Source organism: Diprion similis, chromosome 12 (genome assembly GCF_021155765.1).
Source record: "Diprion similis isolate iyDipSimi1 chromosome 12, iyDipSimi1.1, whole genome shotgun sequence".
NCBI classification, from domain to species: Eukaryota; Metazoa; Arthropoda; class Insecta; order Hymenoptera; family Diprionidae; genus Diprion; species Diprion similis.
The window spans coordinates 4,684,653-4,706,523 of record NC_060116.1 but is presented as its reverse complement, the minus strand read 5'-3'; the positions used below and the strand labels follow the sequence as shown (position 1 = coordinate 4,706,523).

At 37.6% G+C, this 21,871-nt stretch overlaps 1 protein-coding gene across 1 annotated transcript in view; it reads left to right on the top strand.

Annotated features, from left to right (window-relative positions):
• Positions 1 to 21,871, top strand: part of LOC124413199 (neural cell adhesion molecule 2-like) — a 221,397-nt gene that overhangs the window by 50,588 nt on the left and 148,938 nt on the right. Inside the window, exon 2 of the mRNA XM_046893630.1 lies at positions 20,891 to 20,984. The gene's annotated coding sequence lies outside the window, so the exon portion shown is untranslated. The remainder of the gene's footprint in view (positions 1 to 20,890; positions 20,985 to 21,871) is intronic.

The following is a 21,871-nucleotide window of genomic DNA, read 5'->3' as shown; positions in this document are numbered from 1 at the left end:
GAAAAATAACGACTCACGCGTGATTTCGCCTCAGACCCATTCGGCTATTCGCACGAAAACGTTTCGTGTCTCTGCAGTGTCGCCATCCTCTTCCTCCTATCTTTTCCAGCCCCAATTTACCCCTTAAACATTCCCGGAAGGGACGGAAATGTCGAGGGATGAGAGAAAAATATTTCCAACTTGCGTGGATATTAAAATCTCACCCTGCAAAGCCAGGTTACAATTTAATTTTATCGTATATGTATATAGAACTACTATAATACCATGATCTTGGATGAGTTTATGTTTTTTTCTTTTACTCAGCACCCCTCAACGATTCGTGATTCTTTTGAAGATAGAAATATTTTTTTGTTTGTTTAGTGGAGGGAAATTAATATGTTTAAATACGAATCTGAATTCATTTACGAAAATTAATTTTATTACGTAGGACAGTTATAATTCGAAAATGAATAAACCAATTTAGATGAATTGGATTCAGGACTTCACTTGTGGGATTGGAATTAAATAGAATAAAAATCCTAGTTAAAAATTTTTTATTTCCTCTCAGGTCAGTCGATTTTCCCGATTGTTTCTTTGCTTTGTCTTCTCAACACTGAGTAGAATAGAAAAAATATGAGAAAGAGCAAAAAAAACTTACATCCTTAGGCCACACTTTCCTCCTCGAGATGCACTTGCCAGAGGGGAGGTTCCGCTGCAACCGCACTGTATGCAACCATGCCATGGGCATCGAGACACGTGAAGGCAGCTGTCGCGCTCAGTTGGGTAAAAAGAAGGGAGAATTTGCTCATTCGTGGGTAAAATTAAACCGAATAGAAAAGTATTGATGTGGAAGTCTGCGACGCATCGACGCAACGAAGTGAATCCACTCGTGCCAACGGGACATCCGCTACGGATTACACGGAAGCTCTTGTGGCTAGATACTCGTCGAAAGCCTCTCAATTTCTACACGTGCCTTTGCCTCGTCGATTGAACGGTATCAAAAAATGGTAACACTTGAACGGTATTACCGCAGTTTCGTTCATTTGTAAAGAAGCCTCCAATTCTACCAAAACCAGTTTGCATCTCCGATAGTCTCCCGTTTCATTTGTATCAATCCACTTGGACATGGGATGCAGTAAATCGGACACTAGATTGCGAGTACAGGTTGTTTTCAAGCAAACGCCACGGTATGTTGGGTTGCCTATCTCTGATGAGAACGAATATCGGTAATACAGACTACCGAGTTATCGGTTGGTAGCGCATTTAAATTTAGATTTAAGATAGATTTAGCCAAGCAGTTGTTTCGTGTGTTATAACCTACGCTGAGGCTTTCACTGATCGTGTCTCGGAGACACGTTGAAGCGATTATACGACTTGACCTGGCTAAAGATATTATGACGCGGTGAGTCTGTATTACCGATATTTGTTCCCCTTAGTGGTAGGCAAACCAACTTACGGTGGTGTCAACTCAAAAATACACTTAAAGCTGTCGTCTGGTTTTCAGCGAACAAATCTAAAAAATTTTGCTAACGCGTCACTCGATGTTGGATATTTGATTTGTAGCTGTCGGTTAAAATTAGCCTGAAAATTTATGAACAACGCTTCACATTTCTTGGATCATTTGCATGCGAGTTTGGATTTGACTTTCCCGCAAGGTATACCATATAGCAGTGCACAAATGTCCGAGGTTGGAAAACCCTTTTTGCGTATGAATATTTCATTCCCATGTTGTGCCGGGTTCGAAATGAAATTTTCCTCTTCTTTGAAATATGGTTGAACCTTTTTCGATGTTCTGTTACTTTTGCTTTTTTTCCTTCCTCTTTCTTGGTGGGTACTTGATATAAAATTTCTGTCTTTGCTCTTTTTAACCGTTTCCACCTCGTTGAAGATCGTAAACGAAGGCTGTCTACCTACTCGGTCAGTAAATCCAAAAGCATATAGCTCATTGCATAATTGCCGGGAAAAAAATAAAAAGTTCCTTACGAGCTTTGCGTCTTTTGTTTCTGAGAGTGCTTTTGAGTTTCTTTTTTTTCCAACTCTTTTCCAGTATACTCGTATACTAACTATAACATTCAACTCAAAGAAGGTTAGGATATTCTTCGGCGGTCAGGTAAGTTCAGACGTTTTAATTAGTCTGAAGAGTTTTATGTTCCTTTATTTTTTTACTTTCTCTTATCAAATGGGTTCAGTGCTCTTTATGTAGCAAAGCTACAAGTGCATTCAACGAAATTGATGTTTCTTCAATTAGGTAATTTCCGATAGAGTTGCGAACGTAATGGGAACTTGGCCAACATTTTTCCCTACGTCAAATTACTCGCCTCCATATCAATTCGCTTGGTTGTTACGCGTCTGGCAATCTCATAAAAGTCACTCGCATTTTCTACTGGAATTATAATAGAAATTCATTTAGCTCATCATTTAGCTGCGTCGTTCAATAAAACGCAGATAAATAAACGAATAATGCACTTTTATACACCATCAATAGATCAGTATGATTTGAATCGCATCAAAAGCTTCTAGGTTTAGCCTGAAAGCTCGAATTGATCCTTGAACTTTTCATGATAAATAGCTCTACTGTAATGGATAAATTCTATGCATTTCAAGATGTTTTCAGGACTAATGCAGGATGGTGAAGATGTTAGTTGGTTGAAATTTTCTCCATACACAGAATCAGCGTGTATGGATTAAAGATTTAATGAACAGTGTACGTAGCTCAGAGTTGATTAAAGGTTTGATGCTACCGCTATCAGCAAGCCCCTGACGAAGGTTTCAGACTAAACGTCAGATCTGACGTTAACTGATAACAGATAGAATTACGTATTAATCCTGGCAGCGTGGCGACTGGGTATGGATTTATTATTAATCGTCTCTTATCCCCCGTTGCGTCATACTCCTGAAAAATCTTGTAAATCCCATCCAGTCATCGTGCAACAAATAATACAATAATTCGAGCGATTCGAGTTGGTTTTATTTTGCGAAAACCAAGTGGTGAAAAAAAGAGGCTGACAGTGCAGCTAAAACTAATCGTAAGAGTGAGTCAGGGCTTTTTGTTCAATTAAGAGGATGCCGATAGTCCGTCTTTACCGACTGAGTGAAATTACACTTATTTTGATTATTAACAAAGCCTCCGTAGCACTAATGCAAAAATGCCAGAGTCAGCGCGTTTCTAAATCCAATCCTGAACAAAACTGTAGAAAAACTTTTTTTTTGTTTCATGCGAAAATAACTTCAGAAAACGTATTCCTGTAATAAATAGTAATTTGATTATGGAAATACAATTCTTGGCGTTATTATGTTACGTAGAATAAAATTTTAGAGTAATTTAGAGTAGAGTAGAATTTTCACGTCAGTAATGCGTAGATTTTGATCATAGTCAAAATAACTGACATCCAACGCGGTCGATAAAGACGGATTTTAGCATCTTCTTAATATATACTATTTCACGACGTTTCCAAATCGATTAAAACTTTTCGGTGCAGAGAGTTTAACTCCCAGGGACAAACGAACCGATGCTGTTTGACATTCGACCAAAGACACCGCCCTCTGTACTCTCTACACAAAATACACTTGCTAGTATGTGGGATCAGGTTGCTGACAGTCGATGAGTCGAATAATACTCTCGACAATTAAAATTCACGGTTGAAGGCTCTGGCAATTTGCCCGGTGATACGACGCAAAACTTTCTCTCTCTCTCTCTCTCTCTCTCTCTCTCTCTCTCTCTCTCTCTCTCTCTCTCTCTCTCTCTCTCTCTCTCTCTCTCTCTCTCTCTCTCTCTCTCTCTCTCTCTCTCTCTCTCTCTCTCTCTCTCTCTCTTCCGATGAGGATTGTATCGATTCTGCAATAATCACCTGACTGTACCTACTATAAAAATCTATAATAGATAAGTAGCCACTTCGATTCACTTGCAATGTTTTGATTTGACGAAATCACTTGAAGTCTTGAACTCAGGAGCGTGTCGGCAAAAACTATTAACTATTCAGTTGAAGTCATTTGATCTATTTTTAACCCCTTCAAATTATTGATAGAAATCGATCAATGGTAATGAACAGGAGAAAACCTTCGTTGATTTTCACATTGACCTGGATAACCAGCCTCAGACTAGGATATAATTATAAACGAAACAGTTAATAATTGGAATATTATTTGACACGTAATTCTTTTAACAATGGTCAGGAAATTGCGAGAGTTATTATTTGGAGCCAGCCTAGGTAATTTCTAGGTTATGTTTTTCTTGACGTGGTTTTATAATGGACCCATTTGACCATCGGCATTGAGAGATTTTTACTGTGAAAATAAAGCTTACACTACGTACCGGTGAAAATGTTGTGTTCTAGGAAGTTAGTAAAACTCTGGTCGAATGATAAAACCGAAGTGAAAACTTAGGCTGGCACGTACGACAGAATAACTTCGTGTTCGGGAAAGCTTTGTATTTTATAGAATATAAAGATACCCTCGTTTCAAATTGAAGGAAATGACACGAAATGTCACATGGATGACGTCAAGCTGTGAGAAATTCAATCACGAGAGGGAAACTATACTGGAACTTTTATTCTATCAGTTGTTGGCATTTTATATAAATAAATATATAAACTGTAACATTTGTCTTCGTTTATTATAAAATATTTTTATCCGCAGGTCGACTCGCTCACTGTCAGATGGTAGAAATTTCAATTTTTCATTATCTTGAGGAACAGCGAACTCCGAGCGGTTCCATTTGCAAAATTGTCAAAGTCTTTACTCCTGAAAATAAAATGACCTACTTTTTTTTTTTTCATATAATGGATCGATATCGCGGCGCGGGAGTATAAACGATGATGAGGTTCACGCACATCGGATGTATAACGCGGGATTTGAAGAAGAGAATGAAAAACAAAAATAAAACGACAAGAGAGAAAAAAAGGAGGGAAATTCAATAGTTGAACGAAGAACGTTATAAAGGGATTCAATTCTCGTTGCCAGCTTTTCCTTCGCACGTTTTAACCGTCCAAGAATTCGTGACGACGCTCAATCGGCGTTACATTTGCATTTTCTTTCACACCCGCACCGCGAAACTCGAACCCTGACACAGGTGATGTAAAAAAGGAAAAAAGAAAGGGAGAAAGAGAGGGACCGAAAGATTGGGAAATTCTTATACCATTGATACCAGAGGGTACGCAATACACGCGGTGAAAAAAAAAGCCTTCGAGACTCCAATTAACGTCTGTCAAAGCGAGAATTCAGAACGAAATTGGATCCTTCCTGCAGCTTGTATTTCAAAACAAAGTATTACTCTCATTGATCCGATATATATATACGCCTTTGATTTTTCAAGTATTGAAATCACACAATTTGTGTGAACGAACTCCTACTTTCGAAGCTGACTCCAATCGATTTAACTATTGTGAGCACACGATTATTTTCTTATTTAAGAAATTCTACAATTATCAACAAATTTCGTGAGCTGCGAGATTCTTTTAAATATATAATATAATATATTATATCCTAGAAATAAAAGCTTCGTTTAAAATTGCTTCAAAATTATTGAAAGTCTGATAGATTCGTTCGACTCCACACTACGATGGGTTAGAAGACTTTTTTGGATATCGATTTAAGACTTTCACTTGTTATCATAATCAATATCCACGAGTCCACTGAATTCTCAACCATTTTAATGTGATTTGAGATGAAACGTAAATATATGTTTCAGAAAAAAAATTTTAGCGACTTTCCACCATGGCACCTCTAAAAAAGTTTGATTAGGTTAAAAGAAAGATACTGTAAAAAGGTATGTTTTCCACTACAATAAATTTTTTATGTTCATAAAGTATCGCGAATACATTTTTTTTCTATCTTCAGTTGATTCAATCTCATAAAATGCTTATAATTTAACATAAACTTTTAATGTATAATAATAAGATCTTTGCACGATACATTGTCGTATTATGGATCGTGATCTTTGAGTTGAACATGATTGTCAGAAAAGAAATAATATATATAAATCAAAATTTGTGTGTAAACTTTTGAAATTTTTTTCTTTTTAGTCAGATTTTCACAACAGAAATTTTTTTTGTTAACTTACAATAAAACAGGTGAAAATGACAGAAAAAAACAGTATACTCAAAGCATGGCTATATCTTGCGATAAAATTGTAAATACAGTGTCAGATTTCTGCCAACCAGCATCTTTAAATATTTACAAAACGAAACGGTACCTGCATTTCAATACTGCGTGGACGTTTTTAGTATTGCAATTTGGGACGCCACACGCTGGCGTATCCTCACTTAGTTAACCTCAGGGTGTTAATGCAGGGCGCGGGTTAACGCGGGCCTACACAATAGAAATGAATGTTCGACATATAAAACAGGTTTAATTTCCACCTGGTTAATGAGGCTCGCGTGCGTGGCTTTATACATGGAGTTTTCCCCAGTTTTGCCAACAATTAAGATAAGAGAACCGTGCATGCTCCACCCCGCCGCGGCGTAATATTAAGTACGACAACCATAATACCGTGACATCAAAGTTCTCTCTTATTTTCATTTCTCTCGCTCAACGTTTTCCCTCCATACGTCAAAAACGTTTCACAGAATTTAAAACGCAACACGTGAGAAGCTGGTTTCACGCGTTGAAACGGTACTTTTCAGCGAAGTAGCTCGTTTCATTGGAGCTAATACGTTCGATGGTTACACCATCGCTATAAGAGGCAAATTATTGCCTCCATAATTCAACGCTGATTGTGAGAAATATACTCGTGTTAATATAACGAGCTTTGCTATGCTTGGGAATAATTAATAATTCTACCAACCACTTTGCAATGCTTCCCACCGTCCATTCAACCGTCGCTTTACGAACACCCGGAGGTCTTCTAGTAGCAGTTGTATGAAGTACTTGGAATGAAAATTTCAATCTGTGGTGAGTCAAGTCCTGGAATTATTCGCTACAATTACGCTCTCGTCGTTAAAAGAACTCCAATTCTACTGAATCTATGTTTTCTTTCTTTGCACCAAACCTTTTGAAGAAAGGATAGTGGCCTTTGCAAACTTTGCGAAGTCAAGAGGAATTAATATCCGAAGAAGCACTGCAGCTGCACTTTCACGTCATTACCTAACGAGAACATGAGACGACGTGCAGTTGAAGGACATTGTCAACTGAAGGAACTGTCAGCTAACCATGGAACTTTCTGTTCAGGTATTCCAGGGGACTTTAGTACTCACTTTGGAATTGCCCTGCGAGGGGCTAACCCGTCTCGTTATACATCGCGGTCGGCTTTGTCTGCCTACTTCCAAAGACAAATTTCGTCTCGGAAAAAGACTTGCTTTGTACTTCAACGGCATTTTGCGATGGAATATAATTCATCATAATTTAATATCAAGCTCTTGGGCCGCCTTTGACTTCGCCGCGACTCACCGCTATCATTTCTCGAAACGACAGTTATACGGTTCCAGCTGAAAAGCCAACGTTGACAATTAAATTCCGGGTACATATGAAAATCAAACTGGCAATGCCTGTCCAGCTGGTATATCATACCTTGCAATACTACTTTCGTGTCACATTAAACAACCATCGTCGCGAAAGAGATTGAACTTCATCTTTGAACCGATTCATCGAGAATGCCGGCTCAACACAATAATGCTCAAAATATTTCGCCGTATGAAATACCGTCGAAGCTTGTGAAAGCATGTAAACACGTGTCACACACTCGCCTTCTCGTGCTCAGCAGAGCAAGCGACACTTGGAGCTTTTCCAAGGCAGCTTCTGAGGCAGGACGATCTGAAAACTGGCCGTTCTCTGGGGTCGGTTCTCGGCTCGGGACCCGAAATTATCGCCCTCGAGTTGCCAAAGGCGAAAACGAAGGCGCGAGGGCGCCAAGGAACGTCGAGGGACCTGGAGGAAGGGTGGCGAAGGACCCGACGGGACGCGACGGTACCGATCTCAAGGAAGTCGTACGGCTTTCAAGCTCGGGTCGATCTCCGGAACAACCCTCTCGAAAGGCAGCGAACCGTGTTCCCTCCTTTCAACGTTTACTCCCCCTGATCCGTCGCCGCTGCTGTTGATGTTCTACAAGTCGCGCGTGCTTAAACCACCGGCTTGTTCACGACCGGAAGTCTTCACCGCGCGTTTGATTTTCCATTTTTTTTACCCACGACGAGCGACGATTCCGTCCAGTTTCTCACCGTCTTTCTCACCGCCTTACGTTTGACTAATTGTCGAGATTAAGCCAGCAAAAGGTCGCGAGAAGCCAGATGCAGGCTGGCAGGTTGACTTTTTTTTACTCTTTTTTACTATTCGCGACGATGAACGAAAGTGGAAAGAAAAAGAGGGAGAAGTGTGATTATCCGAACCGCATTCTCCTTGTCTTGGATATCCAGTTTATAGGTTGGTATGGACCTACTTGTGGAGGATGGAAACCGTTCAAACGATTCATTTTACTTCTCCATTCTCTGCAGGCGCCTCTATTCGAGAATTGAAAAATAGTCTCAGGAAAGAAAAGGTATATTTTACGATTATGTCGCAGAATTATAGAATTGAGGAATTCAAGCGAGAGGGAGGATTTATTCAGGCACAGAAAGCTCTTGCTGCTGGATTTGATGAAAAAGAAAAATTTCTCAGAGAACAATAGGTGCAGAAAACGGTCCCGAACTTGTGTGACTGAAATGCTCGATGGAAAAAATTGTCGCGTTCTGAAATGAGCAAAATACTAATCAGGTTATGAAGGCTGATTGACTGGAAATTTATAAAAAAATACGTGAATAAGGAATGCTAGAATTGTTAACAGTCGGTTTGAATTTCTTTGAAATCGTTGAAAATTTTTTCAACTTTACTCTACGTGATGAATCATTTTATTCCAAAGAATATTTTTTAGACATTCACTAAAACAGATTTTCTTTCTTTTTCAGAAGTAAATTCAATATTTTCATTTGGTGTGATGTTGTAAAGTTGAATATTTAACGACGTCAATATGATAAAGAAACCGTGTTCCAGCGAAGCTGTAGAAAATGATCTTCCGACTAAAATTAGTAATGCAAAGTCGCACGAATTTACAATATTTCTATCCATTTTCACGCAATATCAAATGAATAGACGATATCGAAGCTTTCTTTTATAATTTTGGTATTTTTTATCTGCGTATTTTCAAAAAGGTCTTCCCAGCTTACAAATATAATCATTTGATTAATAAATGATACATAAACGACCATCAGCTCGTAATAAAGTCAATAAAAAGAATACAGTTCAGCCATCTAATCTCCTTAACAACAAAATCTTGAGTTTGACATTTTCAGGCTTTACAAAGTCCGAGATTTTCATATTTCAAACTAGACTGCCGGAGGTCATACATCAATTTCACTTTCAATTCATTCCAACAAATTCAGCATTCCCAGCATCACCATTAAAGTCATAGCTGCAAGTGGTACTAGAATGTTAATAAAGCTACAAGCAGTTCAACAGACACAATGGAAGTATCGAACATTCGGTTGGCTCACATCCATGAGAAATGGAACGGTTTTTACCGCAAGACCATTTCAAGGGATGTTCAAGGGCGTCAAGAGTGACGGTCGCATTTATTTCTCCTCCGTCTCTCCTTCAAACGTGGAATTACATAGTAGCACGTAGTACGTCAAGCGTGCAGTTATCGCACGTCAGGATCTCTCGCGGAACGTTAACGGCCCTATGAGACATTTATACACCGACTCGAACACGCGAGCGATTCGCGATAGAATTTAGTCACCATTCTTCGCCCATATAACCACTTCGATTTTTTTTTTACGCTGATGAATATGGATACGGTTTGAATTCAGAGTTTAATGCGATACCTCGGATATATCCGACAGTTATAAGTATCAAACTATATATAACGCTGAACGTTTTACGTACGAATGGGACCTCATAGTCCAGTCAAAATTGATCTGAATTCAAAATACTCGAAGCGTTGCTGGATTTTGGATTTTAGGGGTTTTCGACCCTCGGGAACTCGTATCTGAAGTCATTTTTTAGCTGCATAGCTGGAGTTTTGAGGAAACAGCCAAATTTGACGTTTTCTTGGATTTCGCTCAAAAACTGCTATTGTTAGATGAAAAATGATTTGATCATTGTGTAGAGCGGAAAATTCTATATCGAATTGTGTTCTCATGTGTCGGGAACGGAGTCGGATTATCAAATTAAGAAAAAAGAAATTATTGCACAAACAAATCCCCAGATGACGTCGATAAGTTTAATTTCCTTTTTCTTAATTTGATGATCCGACTCCGTTTCCGACAAGTCATTTTTCAAGTATCGACAGCAGTTTTTGAGGAAAATGCAATAAACGTCGAAAACCCTTATCAACCAAAATGCAACCACGAGTCGAATACTTTGAAGTCAGACCTATTTTGACTGGACTACTCAACTCGATTCCTTTCGGACACGTACATTTATTTGACCGTCATATTATTTCTTCAATTCTTAGAAATACAGCAGTGCTCAAAAATATTTTTACAATATGAAATTCATTGATATTTCGATACATAATTTTTCTTTATTTTAAATTTGTTTTCTACCGAACGAGAGTTAATTTTCTACAATTACGTAGAATATAGAATTTATTTCAATAAAAAAATTATTGATATTTCTATTTTATATTATTGTTATTAACCCAATTACTGTCATTTTTAAAATGCTTTTTAGCACTACTGTATTTTATACATACACGTCTTTGGCAATCTCATCGAGTACCTGAAATCTAAGGAAATAATTCCAGGAGTCTCGGACTTTTTAATATTTTGCGAGTTTTGGCAAACTTTGGTTGGATTATTTAACGTATAAAGAGTCTCTGAAGTTTTCTGAGACGTAAGAAATTAGATTATATGTATATAAATCGTATTTTCAATCCGAGATGATATTTAAAGTTGCCCAAGTTCTCTGGAAACCACGGATTAATATTTTTCACAACTTTATTAGAAGTTACGTGAAATTTTTTCATAATCCTTAGCTTCAAAAGTGACGCAAAAGATCTTGGAAAACTCGGTGGGATCAATTTCATGATAAAAGATCTAAAACCTTCTAAAACGAGTATAATAATATAAATCAAAGAAATGTGCGATGAAACTATATTTCAATGTTGCATTATCGCAAAGTCTTTGAACTTACAGAAAAATAATATGAAATCTTCTGTGTGAATCAGCATTCTTACGATGTATTCGGCGAAATTGTAAAAAGTAATAAAAATTACTTGAATAAATTCATCGTAAATCGTGTAAAAGCTTCGTCTTCTTCAGCCAAACTATAACAAAAATCCTCTGAAACCAGACGCAACGATTTACATTTGGTGTAAAAAAACTAGAAAATATATTACGAGTTCAACCCTTGAAATTTGAAAAAAATCTTTCTCCCGCAGTTATTACAGTCTTCGTTATAAATTTTCATTTCGAAAATTATTAAGCGATTACACATAGTACCGTAAATTCTTATGGAAAAAAAATAAACAAACATTTAAAATAATAAATAAATAATGCAAAAAGAATAAGGATTCTTTCAAAGGTCGAATATCCTTGTACCTGAAGTACCAAAAACCAATCATTGATCAAACAGCGTTTGCGGGAAGTTCGAAAGCTTTGCCAGAACACGGATCCTCGATCAGGATATTCGAAGTCCCCAATCCGTGAAATTACTTATGTACTAACGGCGCTAAGTACCGACGCAGGATTCTAGGATTCAACCCATCCCAGCAGTAGCACGTGTCCTTTGGCCTCCTCAAAGGGGTTTTGTATCGTACCTACAGGGTCGCCTTCTCCGTGAAAGCTCTCCCTCCCTCATCTCGATTCGGCGGCACCGCGGAGCTTCTGCGGCACATCTCGCTCAGATCTCGCCCAACGTTATCATTCCGTTCCTGTTCCTCCGCCAGACCCGGCTCAATCAGTATCAAGAGCACGTCCGACGCATTCTTGATTCCAGAGGCCGCCTCGCCTCGCCTCGCAGACTTGTATCCGCGGCCTCATATTCGCGAGAAAATTGGAAAATGCCCTCTCTCTTTCTCTTTCTCTTTCTCTCTCTCTCTCTCTCTCTTCTTTCGCCGTTATTATCGGCGGGTCGTTTCGTGGTAAAAAATTATCGCCTTTTACCTCCCCAGGATATTGTCACTTTCTTTCGACGCCTTGGCTCGTCTTCTCGACGCGTACTCTGGTCCAGCGGAAAAAACCAGCCTGTAAGAACCTCGGACAGGATCCAGAATCCATCTCCACATCTCCACCCCTCTGGGCACTCATACACCACGGATATTATTAGTCGGTTTTTCTGCACCCTTCGAATCTTTACGGAGTTCGTTAAGAGTTTTTTTTTATACCTCCGACAAATGGGGAAAACACTGATGTCGTTATGTCGTCCTTTGTCTATGTAACAAATTCAACATTATTTATCACATTGAACAACCAATGAACTATCGTCATCACTCCCGTGAATTATTGAGTTTCGACTTCTCACGGCTTCCATATTATTATACTTTTCTTTTTTTTTTTTTTTTTTATCATAAACGATCAACGACTTATTTACGAGTCTTTCGTATTATTCAGAAATCAGATTACGACGGAGAAATATTTTCTATCGCATGTAAGAACAATCATGACATCGTAATTCTTAACGTAGACCATTTTTTCTTTCTGCAGGGAGATTTCTTCTTTCGTTTTTTTTTTTTTTTTTTTTTTTTTTTCATCACACCTCTGGAAACAGAAAAAAAAATTGATATTAAATATCTGTTTCGTAGAAATACTGCAGAGAGAGAGAGAGAGAGAGAGAGAGAGAGAGATCTAATGTGTAATTGCTACGAAAGCGAGCGCCAATTCTCAGAGTTTATTTTTTATTCAGGGACTTGAGTTCTGTCACGGTTCTTTTTTTTTTTTTTTTCTTTTCCTTTTGTGTTTTGTTTTTTCTTCTTCCCTTTACCTTGTCGACTTTACCTTTATTTCCGACGCCGGGCTAATTCGTATACGACAAAAATTTTTGAACGCCTCGTTGACGCGTTAATGCTAATTAATTTTCCCAGAAGGTATTCCGAGTTTCGCAAAATACGCCATGATACGAACCCTGCGATTTGTCCAGGTGAAAATTACCGGAGAGTGAAATAAACACCCACGTAACCTACGATTATTACGTGGCGAATAATTCTGCAAACTCGGGCTACTTCACGTTGTATTTGCAAAATACAAAACTCGTCCGCTCGCTGGTTTTAGCGTTTGCAAGTTAACAAACCAGAAAACATCTCCACCACCTTTCGGGTGCTTGATTTTGCAGTATACCTGTTACTTAGGGGAGGGTGAGGGAAAGTGGGCACCTTAAAATTTTTGTATCCCAAAAAATTTGGGGCAAATTTGGGGCTGCCTGAAATTTTTTAAATAACGAAGGATGAAATTAACCCCCTGAACTTTTTATTAAATATGAATTATTCGGATGTCATTTACTTGAGTAATTGCACAGCTCGTAACCCGAAATGTTTCAACGTTGTGCTTTACTCTCAATTCGTAAAAGTCAAATAATTTTCTGAATTTCAATTTATGATTACTTTTTCTAGAGAATGCTAGATAATAATTTAATTTAATCGTTCATGTGAAAAGTAAACAGTTTATTCTGATTTCAGGTATTATTTTATTAAGGGGCCCGCTTTGCGCCACCCTCTCCTACTTGTTCTGGGAAAAAATTCCACACTTGATTTAACAAAGTTAAACTTGTTTACGAATTATTTAATTCCATTTCACCAGAATATTAATATGTCGTTGTCGATAGAAAATTATATTACAGTATTTTATGTAATATGTATTGCCAGCCTTTAAACTTGTACGGTTACTAAACTTTGTCACATGAAAATACCATTAACGAGGACACGATGGGATCCTGACAGAAACTTTGCTGTCACAAAATGTGTAACACATACTAAGGAGAGTAGAATCGATAGTTTAACAAACGTCTTGTCACTGAAAATAATTTTTTATCGCCATATTGGGCAGGATTAAATTGAAGTAACAATGGATTTTCTTCTTCACCCGAAAAAAAATATATTTGTTTAAGTAAAACAATCTTTTTTTTTTTCAGAACAAAATTGTTACGACATTTCTTGATTAGTTTTTTTTTTTTTTTCTAACAATCAGCTCTATAATATTTAACTGTTTTTGTTTTGTGTGTATTGTTTTGAATACACTTCTTGCTTTGCAATAAAATTTTCGATTTTACGCTATAAAATAGTTGTTTTGTTAACGACACCTCATAGTTTTGTCAAAAGAAAAAAAGAAGAAACAATTGACTTTTCAAAGAACTCGAAGTCAAAACAAAAAACAAGTTTTATTCAAGTACCCGATTTGAGTATTCCCATCAAATAAATACGTTCAACAGCAATTAAGTAGTGAAAAAATGGCAAAATAAAAGTACCGAGTCTTCCTATTTTTACAGTCAAATTGGAAGTGCACTGACGTATATAAATCTAGTGAAAATAAATATTAATACGATCTTACAAAAGTACAAAGAAAAAAAATTTTTTTTAAATTTATCGATAATTGTGCAAATATATAAATAGGATAAAAGAATTCTAGAACCACGTGAAACGATTACAAGCTAAGTTTTTTTCTTTTCTATTTTTTTATTTTTTTTATTTTGTATCTAAGGTTGCTCCGAATGAAATATAAGGGTGACATTATCCCGGCATGCGTTAGGGAGGTTGACGATACAGCGATAAAGAGAAAATTTCGTGTGTAAAAGTCTCGTTATTCTTTATTTTATACATCATTTACTTTCCGTTTCGTCCCGGACTCACGCACAGGATGTGAACACGCACTTACAGCTCTGATCTCGCACCCCTAGGTGGAATTTCCACGGGATAACCGAGCACACAGGCAGACTACGTCGTATATCGACTCGGCCTGATAGCTATTTCGACGTACAATCTCGGAGTTCAGGGTCTCTCGTCAATGGATCCTTTAACGTCAGAAACTTTCAATTGGAAATTCTTTGACGAGTATATGGCAGACGGCTGATATTAAGTAATAAATCATCCTATTCCAGGGGTATTATAACCCGGGCGGCTGCCTGATACCGGAGCCCAGGTGAACGAACGACGTCTGCGCCAATTTTCATTCCCGCTTGGTATATACATACACATTATACATACATACATATATATATATATATATAATATATATATTAGGGTGGCGCAGGAAAACCGACTATTTTTTTGAGTCTCGTGTGACAAAATGTTAGTTTTTGATGTTTTAAGAGCCTACTCCAAAGGATAGTTGGAAAAAAAAAAATTTTTAGAGGTCGCTCCACATTTTTTAAAACGCCAGATATCGTCAAAAATCGATTTTTTTTTTCTCGTTACGGTATAATTTTATAAACAAAAAAATAAGTCTCCGAAAGTTTCAGTTCAAAATTTGAATTTTGAAAGGTCGCTAATAATTTATTTTCAATTTTTTCGGTGCATTTCTTTAGATCTTTTCGAGCGACCTTTTAATATTCATATTAAAATTTCATAAATTATTTTTCTTTAATTTAGTAAGAAAGAATCGATAACAATACACCACGACGTGAATTAAAAATCAAACAAAATACTGAAAATACAATTTTTTTAATTTAATTGCTTGACGATTTTTGACATTTTAAAAAATTTTGAGCCACCTCTTAAAATTTTTTTTTGAGCTGTCCTTTGGAGTGGGCCCTTAAAACATCAAAAACTAACATTTTGTCACACGAGACTCAAAAAAAAAAAATAGTCGGTTTTTTTGCGCCACCCTAATGTATACATTAGGGTAGATGGGCAAAAAAAAAAGACCATTTTTTTTCGTTAGTCACGGTGAAAATAACGTACAAGATGGCGAAAAAAGAAATTCTGTGATAGTTTGAGCTCCTAATATTAATATTAAGGGGTGCCTATTCGCGATTTTCCATTTCCCGTTTAAAAAACAAAGGAAGTGGTTTTTTTTTTTTGGGGGAATATTTTTTACTCAATAACGGATCGACGTATCGTAAAGAACAATATATATTTTTGTAGGACAATGAACGATCTACAAAAAAGATTTCTTGCGATTTTTTCGTTTATCTACTGGTTCAAAAGTTGACAAGAATATTAATTTTGCACAATGGTTTGCATTGAAAACTTATTTCTTGTTCAGTAATTGGAAGTGTCGGAGGAATTTCGATGTTTCATTAAAGATTTTAACATGAAATTTAATGAATATTATATTTTTTTCATTTTTCAACCATTATTTCATAGTGAAAATAAAGAAAATCGGGAAATTTGACATAATTAATTTTCTAACTTTAAATAACTTTTGAACCGGTAGATTTACGAAAAAAATTAAAGAGATCTTTTTTGTAGTTCGTTAAATTTCTTAGAAAAATATGCATTGTTCTTTAAGATAAACCAATCCGTTGTTGGATAATAAAATTGCAAAATAGAAAGAAGTTTTCTTGTGCTATTTAAACGGAAACTGAAAAATCGCAAATAGGCACCTCTTGATATTAATATTAAGAGCTCAAACTTTGAAAGAATTTTTTTTATCGTCATCTTGAACTATATTTTCATGGCGACTAACTTCGCTGAAAGATTAATTCGTTCCATGCCAGCGATCCCGTGGTCTAGTGTCCCAATTCTTCGTCGAGCTTATACTTCTCGTCGTCGTTGTGCTGGAGATCCTTTTACACCGTCGATATTTGACGCACACCTGACGTGCCTTTGACCCTTTGTCCCGGGGGTCAGCGGGCCCCGCGTCTCAAGAGTCGCCGGGGGTGAGAAAAGGGGCGAAAATCTGTCGCGAGAAAAGTGTCCTATCTGTGTGATGGACATGCGCGCGGGTAAAACTCTCGTCGACAGCTTTTGCCAGCAGCAAAACATCGACGGAAATCTTTTTCCTAATCCGCTTTGAAACCTTTGTCTTCGAATTATCAGCACTTCCTGGCCGTATGATGAAACGTACAACGTAATACACTACTTTTTTTTTCTATCTCTGGAGAAGAGTCTGATCTTTCCGAATGTGAAATAAATTTTAAAGCAGAGCCAAATAAACGCGTGTATTTCCTATCTATAATTGCGAAGCGGATTATAAATAAATAATTGTTTTTTTTTTTTTTTAAACGTAGACTTTTCGGAGTGTGTTGTAAAATTTTTAGATTATAATTAAATCAGTATATGTAGAGACTTCGATGAAAATATATTTATATTATATAATATATTATACACCGATACAGGAAAATTTAATGTCTTTTCAATACTTATGGGTATGTAATTATGATCCCATTTTTATCCCATTCTCAAAATATCGGTAAATATCTTGATATGTATATTTTTTTCTGACAAAAAAGTAGAAAGGATTGATTTTCTGGTCCTTAACATATATATATATATATATATATATATATATATATTAATTATTTTTTTCTACCGTTTTTTTTTTTATTTTTTTAGAAATTTTGAGTCAGAGGTTCAATTCAAAACGTGATAAAGTGGTCAACGTGATTCATGATCTGAAAATTAAAGATTTTCACATAACCTTAGTGCACACTACAACGCATATATCGATCCTGAAAAGCTAACTGAAAGTTATTGAGTCGAGAATGAGTTCATCGAGACTTTAATAAGAGATCGAGTCACAGTCATGGGAGGGGGGGGGGGGGGGGGGTCAAGCAAATGGTGATGTTGACTCAACGCTTGTTGATAGCAGTCGAAGTAATCATCTCCTGCAGGAGGGGAAATTTTTCGGAAATTTAATTAAACGACAGTTCGGCTCGGCCGATAATCATGGGGGGGGGGGGGGGGGGGGGTAAAACCTCCAAATATGTTATTCAATAACCGCGATTTTGCGTCCCGGTTTATCAAGATGTTTGTAAAAATATTCACCCCAGCTTGACGTCGCGAGGTACTCGGAAATCAGAGTCTGCGGCTATTATTCGTAACCTTAAGACTCGAGTTTTCAGCGCTCGTTGGATCAGCCATTAATTCCAATTTACCTTTGATCATTAATTTTTATCAACCTGTCATTAGTTTTACCGGGTCAATCACTCTCTGATCAGCGTTCGTGTATTTAATTGTCGTGCGAAACATGCCGATTTTACTCTCGTTTTTACGAATCTAAGGGTGCATCGATTGTAGACTTCATAATTAAGTCTTGATTATAAACAACGAAACAACTGCTTGGCCGAATCTACATTCACAGAATCTTTATCTCAGATCATGAATGTGAAAGGAATCGTCTAGGTTTCTGCTATGAAATTAATCAGAATTCAATTCAGTTATCGATTTCCAAACTCTTCTTCCAAGTTTCAAACACCTTTAACTGGACTCTACATCCCACACATCCTCGCTGTAAAAAAAAAAAAAAAAAAAAAAAACTTTGAACTTGGCACCGCAACCCGAGTGTACGTCTCTATCTGCGTTATTGTTTGTCCCTGCGATGACGCCGCGCCGGGACCCCACGACGTATTCTGTTTCTCTCGAATGTGCCTTGTTAGAACTGATTCCGGGTCAACAAGGTGCGGTTTCCTCGAGCAGAATACAGAGGTTTAGTCTTCTCTGCACAGAACCGCGACCGCGACAAAACGGAGCTCAAAATTTTCCCCCGCAAGCCTGGACGAGCAGGACGTGTGACAAACGAGGTGTCCGTTAGCTTGGTACTGACGACTGTACCTATATGTCATGTATAGGTGTGACGTTTTGACGGTGAAAACTCGTAGAGCTGCATTCAGTTGCCGTTTCAGTCGAATTATCCTAGCGCCAAGGAGAAACAAGGCAGATGATTATCTGCAGAGTTCAGTGAATTTCCATATGATCGAGTGATTTTCGATTGGAAGCTGTTGGAATTTTTAATTTTGTTGGAGCTTTTTTATTTTTACCAGTTTTGGAAATTTAAGGCGCAGTGATCGGAGCTTTGTGCTTAAAGATATTCGTGATGTACAATTCCGGTTTATTTCTTTTACGCTCGTTGATTGTTTCGACAAATTTTATTTGCTTGGTTCGAAAATTCAAAGAATTTCATTTCTGCGAACACACAATAGATATTCAATATTGTATACCAATCGTGATCTAAATCCGTTTCCCATAACCCCCCTTTCGAATCTGAGCTTGAAAATTCACTCCTCAATGGCTCTATTTAGTCTGACAAAAATGTCAGGATTTTACCATAAAACGTATAAGGGTGAAAACGTCGGGCGGTATCTGGGTTAAGGGACCAAATCAACTCGTTTTTATATTTTAAACGCATCTGGATACTCGAAGGGATACGATATTTTGTAGAAATTGCAAGTTCCTAGAAGCCAAGAGTTTGAGAAAAACTGTTTGATCGGTGAAATTGACGAGGCTTATTCGATTTCGAAAAAACAATTATACAGAACTTGAAAACAAAACATCAGAGGCTTTAATTTTTTTCAAATTGAAAAAAAAATTTCCCATTTCACCGCTAACGTATATGGCCGCAAAAATGCAGCGTAGTGAAAAAATAACACTTTTTCAACCTCTGCAATTGATTCGAACTCGAGTGATAATTATGTAAGTCTAAAAAATAACAAAAAAAAAAAAAAGATGTCAATTGATCATTAAAAAAGAATAACAACTTTTCGTTTTAATTAGGGGAACGTGATAATTTCCTTTTGACAAGAAGCAAGTACGAGAACGAGTTGAAAATTTTTTTAATTCATCCGGCAGGCTGGTATAATATATCAATTATCGAGGGGCGCAAAGCAATCAGAAAACTTTTGTGTGTCGCCAGAAACGAGAATAATGGTGAAAATTTTCGTTGAACTTGGATAAATTGAGGTTTTGCAAGCAGAGAGTAATATTAAGTATTGCGTTCGTTCGTCTGTGCGGTGCTGATCAGCCGATGACCCGATAAGGAAAGTTTAAGCCGAACCAAACCAAAGTTACGTCATTTTTACCACAATCTTTCGATTGGCGAATCGGCGTAAGTATATGTATATATATATATAGATTCTGCCACCATAATCCCAACTTTGAATCGTTCAACTTCCGTAACCCTCGCATCGAGCCGAGAAAGAGAAAGAGAAAGAGAAAGAGAAAGAGATCTAGAGTTTCCATCTCCGCTCGTTCTGACTTCGTATAAAACAAATTGCAGACAATTTCTGAGATAAGAAAAACTCAAAGGAGGATGAAAAATCAGGCGTAAAAACTGCTAAACTTTGATATTTTCAAACCTGACGAGGCTCCACGTTTCTCGAATATTTCCACGGAAATATATAGCCTTTAAAACTATTTACCAAACTCGAAAACGACAGGGATTCAGAAAGTGAAAGAGAGAGAGAGAGAGAGAGAGAGAGAAATGCGCAATGCTCGCTTTGACACGGCGTAGAGTCAATTCTAACTTCGTAAGCGGTGCCATCCAACTTTGCATTCTCTCTAGACGCAACGTAGTCGCTGAGGGAGAAACGGAAAGCCCTCGTACACGCGGACGTCTCTTCCCTTGCAATTCCGCTGCACGCCCCCCCCCTCTACTTTTATAATGCTACCAAGTGGCTAAAATTCTTAAGTTTCATAATATCCAGTTCACTTTTTCAAGTGGTCTCAAAGCCCAGGGGGAGCAGGGGTTCGTACTTCGTGGGGTGCACAAAGTTTTCATTCCTACTCAGAAACGCGAAAAGCCCTTATCTCAGACCGATTCAAGCCGGGAATAGACAAAGAAAAAGCATCCACTCAAACTATTATATGCGTTATTAGGAAGCTTGAATTCCTCTTTAAGGAGGGAGTTTTGTTTACCCTTGCACAATTTATTTTTGAGTTGACTTTGCGGGAAGGTTTGCAAATAGCCAAATCGTTGATTATTTACGAATCTTCTCGTATCTGTAACAGCTGTTGCTGAAAAATCAAACGAAAAAAAAATATTTCCCCACCCTCTAAAACACTTGACCCTGTAACAGTGTTTTACAATTTTTTTTACTTCGTTTTCGTTAATGAAAATCGTACCGTTTTTTATCACAGTTGCAATCGTGATCCGATGGACAGTGATGTGATAAATGTGGATCCAAGGAACACCGGCACCAAGATGTTGTAAATGGACTTCAAGGACATACATGTGAGTAAAAATAATAACGTTTAATTTTATAAAATATAACGATCGTTATTTTTACACGACGACCACAAGCAGTCTAATCAAGACTGATCCTGGCAGTGAGTTAGGAATATTTTTTCCAAACCTATTCTTATCCTACCTGCGAATTAATTTCCGGAAATAACGAGTGGCTGCATCGATACAGGACAAAGAGAAGGGCGGCAGGGTCTTGAAGCGAATTACTTGAGGGAGGTATTTTGGGAAGCAATAAAACCATTCGTAGACAGGCAGCAAGCACTTTTTCATCCTCTCGCTATGCCGGCTCACAATCAGGATCAGCTTACTTACGGCGTCAACGTCACCTTGGTGACGGAGCATTGCGGCACCCTTACTTTCGCGTCACCCCTGCTCCCCGGAACTCTTTAACAAGTACCCTGCGTCTCGAGCGTTGAGCTGTCTGGACGTCGCTTCGCGTCGCGTCGCGACGCCTCCTTGTTCACTGGCATAAAATTGCGAAAGAGCACAACGCCGAGGTCCTTGAGGGCGAAGAAGGGAGATCCTGGTTTCACGGTTCGAAATTTTCACCGTTAAACATGCGTTTTGTGTCCTTTCATCATCGCGTATAATTTGCTTGTAATGAAACTGGAAAGCCAGCCGCTTCTTTCAGAATGTATACATATAATTCTGATATTATATCCTTGAAATGATATTTTACGGTGTGTTTTTCCACGGAATTTATTCTACGGAAAATTATTCTCCACTACCAATACTCGCGGAATGAATCTCGATGTATTCTTACTCTTTGAATTAATACTATTATTGGAAATCGATGTCCGCCAAATTACTTCAGCCAATATTCTGTATCGGAATATAGGTATGCATATTATACTATTTATCAGGCGCCACAGCCG